We start from the raw sequence: 10,475 nt of genomic DNA, 5'->3' as shown, positions 1-10,475 counted from the left end.
GAACGGTGCCACGGTCCCTGCTGTTTGTTTGCTGTGGTTTCCCAGCATAGACACCCCTCTGGTCAGCACACAACACTCCCCGAGAAGCCTTATGGGTAGGCATCAGCTCCGTCTGACCCGTCTGCCCCCCGTGGCTTTGCCTGCACCCTCCTTCCAGAGCTTTACATCAACCTCAGGGTCAGTCTCCCTCCCAGGTCTCAGTTCTTCCAGAGCCCCAGGGTGGGCTCCAAACCACCTTCACGTCCCAAGGTGCAGGTGACCGTGATCTGAGAGGCCCTCTCAGATCAGTAATGAAAACTGGAGTGTTTAGATGCCGCGGTCCTGCAGCCAAGTTTCCTCTGCCTCTCCTCCTCTTCCAACCCCCCCCCAACACACACATCTTCATGTGCGCTAGGGATCAAACCCAGGGTCTTATACATCCTAGACAGATGATCTACCACTGAACTACATCCTAGCCCCTATGTTGTGTCTGTGTATATGTGTGTAAGTACAGGTGTGCTGGAGGCCAGAAGGCATATTTAAGGGGTTGGCTCCCACCACCCACCTCGCTGAGACAGGGTCTCTTGCCGCTTCTTCATGACAAGCTGTCCCTGCCAACTCTCACAGGCGGAGCGCTGGGGCTGTAGATGCATGCCAGTGCATCCGGCTCTTCACGTGGGTTCCTGGGATCCAAATTCAGAATGTCAGACTTGTGTGGCAAGTGCTTTTACTCACTAACATCTCCCTGACCCGCCAGCACGCAAAGTTTCAAGTGTGATCACTCAGTGTGGCTAGGGTTTAGACACTGCTGTAAACAGTGGTACGAAAAGACGGAAGAGCCACACAAGTGTGTGAGAAGGCCCTGAGCTCGTCCCTCTGACCACAAATCCAGGTCACACATCACTGTAGATCCTGGCAAGAGTATACGGGACACCAGAGTGAATCTGCAGCTCAGGATCTGGGAGATCTCTGAGACGCCCATCACTGCTACTTACAACAAAACCTGGGAAAGAAGCTTCCAGGCCAACCAGAGAGGGAGGATTAACTAGATTGCAGTATACCTATGAAGGGAAGAATGTTTAGTCACTTCAGACTGGGGACTGGGGGTGGGGTATGACAGAGCTTACTGCAGGAGGGCCTGGGTTTGAACCCCAGGTGTGGTGGCACATGCCTGTAATCACAACACTCCCATGGTAGATGTAAGAGGTCCAGAAGTTCAAGGTCATCTTCAACTATAGAGCAAGCTTCAAGTTAATCTGGGCTACAAGAGACCCTGTCTCAAAATGTGTTTGTCACTTAAGGAAATAATACTAATAAAAATGACAATACAAGGCAGGCATGGTGGCACACGCCTTTAATCCCAGCACTCGGGAGGCAGAGGCAGGTGGATCTCTGTGAGTTCAAGGCCAGCCTGGTCCACATAGTGAATTCCAGGACAGCTGGGGCTACAGGGAGACCTTGTCTCAAAAAGACCCCCCCCCAAAAAAAATGGCAACACAAACTACATTGAAGACTGATCTCTATAAATATTTTATGTGTCTGAGTATATTGGCTGCATGGATATAAGTGCACCCAAGTCATACAATGTCCACAGAAGTGAGAAGAGGGTGTCAGAGCCCCTAAAGCTGGATTTATGGGTTATTAGCTGCCATGTGGGTGCTGGGAGCTGAATCCAGGTCCTCTGCAAGAGCAGCCAGTGCTCTTAACCACTGAACCATCTCTCCAGCCCCTCATAAATATTGTTTTATGTTTTGGAGAGATTCGAAATGTTCACAGTGCTGTCTCTAAGAGGATTTCTGAGTGTTTTTTTTTTAATTTTCTTTATACTTTTTACATAAGCATATTTAAAATTTTTACTTTATGTATATGAGTGTTTTGACTCAATGTATGTAAGTGCAGCACATGCATACGATGCCTGGAGAGGCCAAAAGAGGACAATGGATCCCCTGGAACTGTAATTAAGGACTGTTTTTGGTCACCATGTGGGTGCTGGGAACTGAACCCAGGTCCTCTGCAAAAGCAACCAGTGTTCTTAACCACTGAGCCACCCCTCCAGCCCCAAACGTAAGCATACATTTTAAACAGTTGCATGGAAGTATATGTTGAAGTCCAGAGCTTACCCCTGAATTTGAAAAAGTAATTGAAGTGTTTATTAGTATTATTCACTCATGCTGAGGTTGGTGAACCAATCGGTTAATTGATTAATAAACTCCTTTGTTACTGAAACAAATTGATTAGAAATTAGGAGGCATTCAGGTAAGGAGAAAAGCTTAACTTAGCCCCCAGGACTAAGCTTCCATATGGCCTCAGCATGTGACCAGAACCATCCAGACCCAGTGGACCCACTGGGGGCCTCCCTAGCTCCTGCACCCAGAGCCAAATACTTGGAGCTTTTCTACTCTCTGCAGCCAGGACCTCTTATCCTGAGGATCCCATCTGTCTATTCCCTGCTTGAACTCTGCATAGCTCCCTGCTATCCTGAAGGTTCTGTCCAAAGCCCTAACACTAGTTCCCAAGATTATCCACCACAGCCTCCTCTTTCCCCCACCCCTGCCCTGCCTCTTGCTGGTCTGCCCCACATTCCCACAACCAGCTTCTGTGGTTTAGGACCCTCTGTCCACCTCTACCCAGGAAGGTCCACTCTTGGTGGCCAGTTCCTCTTCATCTTCGGGGGGTGGCCCTTCCTCAGAGGCCTCCCTGCCCTCGGATATGACCCCCTGACTTCCACAGTGCTTGGGAGCCCCCTCCTGTCAGCTACAGGAAGCCAGTCCGCTGGGGTCATCCCTGGAGCCAGGGCCCAGCCTGTGTTTCTAGAGTGAATGCATGCAGGAACAAGATACAAACCCAGCCCCTGGGCCCTGCCTCCCTTGCAGCATTTGGGTGGCCAGTGTTCACCTGCAGAAAGAATTTCCTGTGGGTTGGTCTACTTCAGGAAACCATCTTTGAGCCTGGCTGTGGCAGGGCGGAGGAAGAAACTGGTGTGGAAGTAGCCCTCTCAGGTAAGGACACAGGCTTCTGCCCTGCACCTGGTGAGTCCCTTCCCCTGTGTTTCCCTCCACCCCTCTGGTCTTCAGGAACTCAGCCTAGCCTCAATCATGGCTTGAGTCCCCAGGGCCAGGACACTCTCGTTGACAGACAAAACTCTCAAGATCCCTCTACATGGGTGCTTGGCTCTCACAGGGTCCCTGTGCCCCCCCCACCGTGCCCCATCTTTGATCACACAGATTACTGCAGTTACACCACAGACAAAAGCCTCACGATCTGTACCAGCAAGAGTGGAGTTACACTCAGCCGCTGTCTCCAGCACGTTCCAAGCAGCCACTAAGCCACAATTTATCACCACTAAAGTCCAGTAAGGCGCCTAATTGGCCCATAAATGTGGTCCAGTAACTGCACCTGACACCCAAAGACACTGCAGGCAATTAGCACTTATTTATTTGCATATGGTATTGACCGATCTTGGCAACTAGCTTGCAAGATTTGTTTATTTTAAACACTGGAGGGGAAAAAAATAAACCTCATTTACTGCACTAGAAAGGGACCATCAACACACACATACACCCGAGTGCACGCACACACATATACAACATATGTACACACAAGTGCACACATATGCACAGCAATAAACACGGGGATTTGGCATTGTGCCCCATTCCTACCCAAGGAAGCCAGTGGCTGACTTGTGAGCAGAGCCTTCCCAGATCTTGCGTTTCACGCACATGGCTGAGGAGCCCCCAGGAATGGCCAGCCAGCCCTCAAGCTGGGGAGGAAGCTGGGAAGACAGGGTGGCCAGTATGGCAGCCCATGTGTGGTGTGGGCTTGGGAAATGGGCAGCAGCTTGACCTGGACAAAGTCTCTCTCTGAAAGTAGAGTTGTCCTGTCTGGAAAGCTCTGCAGAAAGCCGGGCTGTACCTGAGTGATTGACATGGAGACCCTCCCCTCCGCTTGGGCCTTGGGCCTCACACACGCTGAGTGCTCTCTACGGCTTAGACACAAGTCCAGCCCTTGGTATGGAAATTTTCAATATTACCTTTGATCAAAGCGCCCTGCTCTTTACCAAATGCACGGGTCTCTTCAAATTTTTGTTTTGAAATGCTTTTATTACATTTGTGTGTGTGTGTGTGTATGTATGTGTAAGTATGAGGGAGCACATACATGCTATGTAGAGGTAAAAGGAAACTTGGAGGACAGTTCTCTCCTCCCACTGTGGGGGTCCTGGGTGCAGGTGGAACTTGATTTGTCAGATTTGGTGACGAGCGCCCTTAGCCCTCATGGCCTCTTGTGCCTTTGAAAATGTCTAAGCCTACAGAGAAGTCAGCAAGCAGAACACCCACGTCCGCATTCACCCATTGTTACTGTTTTTTAAAGATATCTTATTATTTCTATTTTATGTGTATGAGTGTATTGCGTGCATGTGTGTAAGTGCACCATGTCCTACAATACCCACAGAGGTCAGAAAAGGGCATCAGATCCCCTGAACTGGAGTTACTGATAAGGTTGTTAACCACCATGTAGGTGCTGGGAACTGAACCCAGGTCCTCTCCAAGAGCTGCCAGTGCTCTTAATGGCTGAGCCCTCTCTCCAGCCCCCCCCATTGTTATTGTTTTAACATACTGGAAAACCCTCTCTCTCTCATTGTCTCTGTCTCTCCCTCTCTCCCCTCCCCTTGGTGATGATGAAAGACAGAGAAAAGGAAAGAAGCTGGAGGACAGCTGGAGGACAGGCGGAGGACAGGCGGAGGACAGCTGGAGGACAGGCGGAGGACAGCTGGAGGACAGGTGGAGGACAGGCAGAGGACAGATGGAGGACAGGCGGAGGACAGCTGGAGGACAGGCGGAGGACAGGTGGAGGATAGGCGGAGGACAGGTGGAGGACAGGCGGAGGACAGCTGGAGGACAGGCGGAGGACAGCTGGAGGACAGGCAGAGGACAAGCAGAGGACAGGTGGAGGACAGGTAGAGGATAGGCGGAGGACAGGCAGAGGACAGGCGGAGGACAGCTGGAGGACAGCTGGAGGACAGGTGGAGAACAGCTGGAGGACAGATGGAGGACAGCTGGAGGACAGGCGGAGGACAGGTGGAGGACAGCTGGAAGACTGATGGAGGACAGGTGGAGGACAGCTGGAGGACAGGCGGAGGACAGGTGGAGGACAGATGGAGGACAGGTGGAGGACAGATGGCCAACATGGAAACTTCTTACCCTTTAAGAACCTGAACTCCAGGATTCCACTGATAAAATACAACGTGTAGTTGCACTTGATATTCAAATCATCTCTGTTGTCTGAATGATGCCTTTTCATAGCTGCTTTCCCACAAGAATCCAGTCAATAACACACTGAGCTCTTGTGTCTGAACCTGATCTTTAAACTTAAATGAACACAAGCAACTTTTCACATGAAAAAACAAAGCTAACTGAACGCTGGCCAGGTGGGAGGAACGTCCAGGACCTCCCCAGACCCTGCTTGTCTGCACTCAGCACTGAGATGGACACAGAATGCTGGTGGCAGCCTGCAAGTGCATTGCCCTCATCCTTGGACACTCTGCCCACTTTTCTTCTGGGTGCTCTGCCTTGTTTTTGTTATGTGTTTGTTTGGTTTTTTGTTTTGCTTTGCTGTTTTTGAGACAGGGTCTCCCTGTAGCCTCAGCTGGCCTGGAACTCACTATGTAGACCAGGCTGGTCTCGAACTCACAGAGATCCGCCTGCCTCTGCCTCCTGAGTGCTGGGATTAAAGGTGTGCGTCACCACGCCCAGATAGGATTTATTTCATTTCTTAAATTTTGTATATGTGGGCAGTGGAGAGATGGCTCAGAAGTTAGAGCACTGGCTGCTCTTGCAGAGGACCTGGCTTTGGTTCCCAGCACCCACATGGCAGCTAACAACTGTCTGTAACTCCAGTCTCAAGGGATCCAATGCCCTCTTATGGCTTCCATGGACATTGCATGACATGAGTGCACTTAACTTACATACATACAGGCAAAACACTCATATGCATAAAATAAAAATAAATAAATATTGTGTGTGTGTAAGGATGTGCGTGTATGTGCAGGTGCCCCCAGAGGCCGGAAGAGGGCATCAGATCCCTGGAGCTGAAGTTACAGGCAGTTGTGAGCTGTCCAACATGTATGCTGGGAACCAAACTCAGATCCTCTCAAGAGCAGGCTGTGCTCTAACCACTGAGCCTTCTCCTCAGCCTTATTTTATGATTTTTCTACACACACACACACACACACTTTTACTCTGGGTCTTGAGTCAATCAGTCTTTTTGTGTTCAGTAGTGGGGCTTGAACCCAGGGCCTTGTACTTGTGTCTAGCCAGTGCAGTAAGACAAGAAGCCCAAAGATTGGAAAAAGAGAGCCGGCCCGGTATGGCACTCCATGCCTTTAGTGCTCCAGAGGCAGAGGCAGAAGTAGACAGATCTCTGTGAGAGCAAGACCAGTCTAGCCTGTACAGCAAGCTCTAGGTCAACTGCAGCTACAGGGAGAGCCTGTCTCAAAAAGCCAAAAAATAAATAGATTAATTAATTAATAATTAAATATTGGAAAAAGAACGAGAAACACCACATAACAGTTAATGCATCAATATGTGGTTAGAAATTTTTATATTAAAAAGGCTTCCATTCGTAATGACAATTCATGTTTCTTAAATACTTAAAGACCAACCTGTGAATAACAGAGTTCTAAATAAAGAAAATTCCAAATCTTGTGGAGAAGCACTCTACATCTCCAGCCCTTACCAAAATTCTAAATCTCATGTATGTGTATGCACTCATATGTGTATGTATGTGGAAGGTGTTCATGGGGACGTGCACACATGTGCATAAACGTGAAGGCCAGAGGTTGACATCTGGTGTCCTTGTCTAGCTCTACCTTGTTTTTTGAGACAAGGTCTCTCATGGAGCTGGTGCTCACCACTTGGCTGGGTTCGCTGAAGCCCTCAGAATCTGATCTCCACACCCCACAACCATGAGAGCTGGGGCTACAGACCTGTGCTTGTGGGTCAGGGCTTCTACATGGGCGCTGGGGCTCTGAACCCGGGCCTCATGTTCGTATGGCAGGAAGCTTACTGTGAGCCCTGTCTCCAGCCCCTTGAACTCACAGTGATCTTCCTACCTCTGCCTCCCGAGTGCTGAGATGTACCACCATGCCCGGCCTTTAAATTGTAAATCTTAAAGATTTAGTTTATTTTTATTTATACATATGTTTGTGTCTGTGTATGTATAGTGCATATACACATGTTTGGAGTGTCCATGGAGGCCAGAAGAGGGAGTCAGATGCCATGGAACTGGAGTTACACTTAGTTGTGAGCTACCTTATATGGGTGCTGGGAACCAAACTCAAGTCTTCTATAAGAGCAGCAAGTACTCTTAACTACTGAGCCATCTCTCCAGCCCCACTCCCCAAAATTCTCAACCCTTTTTGTATGTGTATGAATATTTCCCCAGCATGTATGTAAGTGCACCTATGTTGTGCAATGCTTGGAGAGGCCAGAGGCCAGAGAAGGCACTGGATTCCCTGGAACTGGAGTTATGGACAGGTGATGGGAACCAAATCCAGGTTCTCTGCAATAATATAACACGCTCTTAACTGCTGAGCCATCTCCCCAGCTCCTCCAAATTCTAAATCTTAATGGAAGCATAGCAAAGTCCTGGAAGACAGAAGAGATGGACTGTGATCCTGTCTGAAAGACGCAGTGTGTAAAATGGCAGCCACTCCCTGAGGTAACCTATGAAGTCAAGGCAGCCAAAGGTCCAAGTGGGATTACAAAATTGCTGAGATGATTCTAAAATTCCTTTGGAAGGGAAACTATGGAAAATTAGCTAAGAAAAACTAAGAATGAACACCAAAGGGTCGGGAAGATATCAACGTAGCTGCAGAAACCGAAGTGCTCTGACTGACCGACATGGACGTAACAACAGGTCAGAGCCACCAAGTTCCTAATAGTGTGAATCTAAATACATGGGAATTTAGAACCCAACAAAGGCTCTTACATCAAAGAGTATCTAATATTTAATAAATGGGGAGGGACATTTGGCCAACTATTTGGGGACAAATATATTTAGACCCTACTGTTCTCATGATGGTTAACTATAAACGTGACACACCTAGTCACCTGAGAAGGGGGTCTCAACTCGGGGATTACCAGGACCAGATTGGCCAGTTGGCATGGCTATGGTGGGTGTCTTGATTGCCGACTGATGTAGGAGGACCCAGACCACTGTGGGAGGTACCATTCCCTGGGCAGGTGGGCCCGGGCTGTGTAAGAAAACTGCTGGAGAGGCAGAGGCAAGCAGATCTCGGAGTTCCAGGCAAGCCAGAACTACATGGTGGGACTCTGTTTCAATAAACAAAAATGAGAGAGAGAGAGAGAGAGAGAGAGAGAGAGAGAGAGAGAGAGAGAGAGAGAGAGATGAGATGAGCATAAGCCTGTGAGAGACAGCAAGCAGTGTTCAAGTTCCTGCCCTGACTTCCCTCAGTGATGGATTGCAACCTGGAAGTGTAAGCCAGATAAATCCTTTCCTCCCTTAAATTGCTTTTGGTCAGAGTGCTTTTTTTAAATATTTTATTTCTTATTTTTATGTGTATGTGTGTATTGCCTGCATGTAGGTAAGTGCACCCATGTCATACAATGTCCGCAGAGGACAGAAGAGGCTGTCGGATCCCCTGGAACTGGAGTTACGGACAGTTGTTAGCGGCCATGTGGGTGCTGGGATTTGAACCCGGGTCCTCTGCAAGAACAACCAGTGCTCTTAACCACTGAGCCATCTCTCCAGCCCCCAGAGTGATTTTTAATATTTTATTTATTATTTCTATTTTATGTGTGTGTTGCATGTAGGTAGGTGCACCTTTGTTGTGCAGTGCCAGCAAAGGGCAGAAGAGGGCGTCAGAGCCCCAGAAACTGGAGGTATGGACAGTTGTTAGTCGCTATGTGGGTGCTGGAAATTGAACCCAGGTCCTCTAGAAGAGCAGTCAGTGCTCTTAACCGCTGAGCCATGTCTCCAGCCCCTTCGTCAGAGTATTTTATCACACAACTAGAACAACTTCTGATTAGAATAAATTCCAAATGCATTAAAGTAAAACACAAAACAAAAGGTAGAAAGATATTGAAAAACAAGGAATATTTTTTAATAACAGGCAGAAGAAAGCTTGATACATCAATACAAAAAAAATTAAAAGCTTAGAAAATGGACAGATTTTTTACTACATAAAAATTATACAATAAAATGCTTTTGATCAAGCCTACCATCCCCCTCAAGACAAGGGAGGGCTGGAGTTTCTTCCTCCAGAAGCACATTTATAAGAGCACTAACAAGAGGCAGGCTGGGGCTTGAAGGTTGAGTGTACAAGACCCAGAGTTCCAACCCCAGCACCACAAAATAAGCACTCAGGTCAAGGTCATTAAAGGGTTATTCTAGAATAAGACTGAAATTCATAATAATCCAAGAGAAAATTTGTGAACTTTGATTGAATGCTGTTTTTTTAATATTTTGTTATTTTTATTTTATGTGCATGAGTGTATTGCCTGCATGTATGTGAATGCACCTGTGTCCTGCAGTGCCTGCAGAGGTCAGAAGAGGGCATCAGATCCCCTGGAACTGGGGTTAAGGACGGTTCATAGCCACGATGTGGGTGCTGGGAATCGAACCCAGGTCCTCTGCAAGAGCAGTCAGTGCTCTTAACCACTGAGCCATCTCTCCAGCCCCACATGCTGTTGTTTTTTTTTTTAACCTATAGATTTTGAGATGAGTAAGAAAACCCACATATGGAGTGAATATTAGATGCTGTTGGAGAATTGCTGCTCATTTTCTTAGGTAGGTGTAGTTGCAGAGTAATAGGCTCTGCCGTCATAATTCTCAAAAATACATTCATGTGGGCTGGTGAGATGTCTGCGCAAGCCCCGAGACCCGAACTTGATCCCTTTGTAAAGATGAAGGAGAGAAATGGCTCCACAAGGCGTCCTCTGATTTCCACGTGCATGCCACGGCACACACGTATACACACACACACTAATGGTGATAAATAAGAAGATGTACATGACCCACAGAAAGGGACGAGAATGGCTGTTCAGGCTGTGAAACGAAGGCACAGCACGTGCTAACGTTGTTATTCTTTCCATTTTTTCTGGGCGTTTGAAAGGTTTCTAGGTAAAAGGTTGGGAATACATTGAATCAAACAAGATATAATGTCAACATATACCACATAAGCTGTGAAAGTGAATAATGACATGTTTACCACCCATTTCTGAACTGGAATTCACTGATGTCCTGGGAGATGGTCCCCTTACAGGTAACTTATCTTCAGCTGGGTGCCAAGTGTCCCCCCTCCCCATGAAAAGAAAGTTAAGAGCGCGCATGGCGGTGCACACCTTTAATCCCAGCCCTCAGGCAGCAGAGACTGGCAGATAGATTTCTGTGAGTTTGAGGCCAGCCTGGTTTTCATGACAAGTTCCAGACCAGCTGGGACTACAGGGAGAAAAAGGAAGGGAGGGAGGGAAGGGGGG

Source organism: Nannospalax galili, unplaced genomic scaffold, assembly GCF_000622305.1.
Source record: "Nannospalax galili isolate Female #2095 unplaced genomic scaffold, S.galili_v1.0 scaffold149, whole genome shotgun sequence".
Taxonomy (NCBI): Eukaryota; Metazoa; Chordata; class Mammalia; order Rodentia; family Spalacidae; genus Nannospalax; species Nannospalax galili.
The sequence above is the reverse complement of the archived record's forward strand: the minus strand, read 5'-3'. Positions refer to the sequence as shown.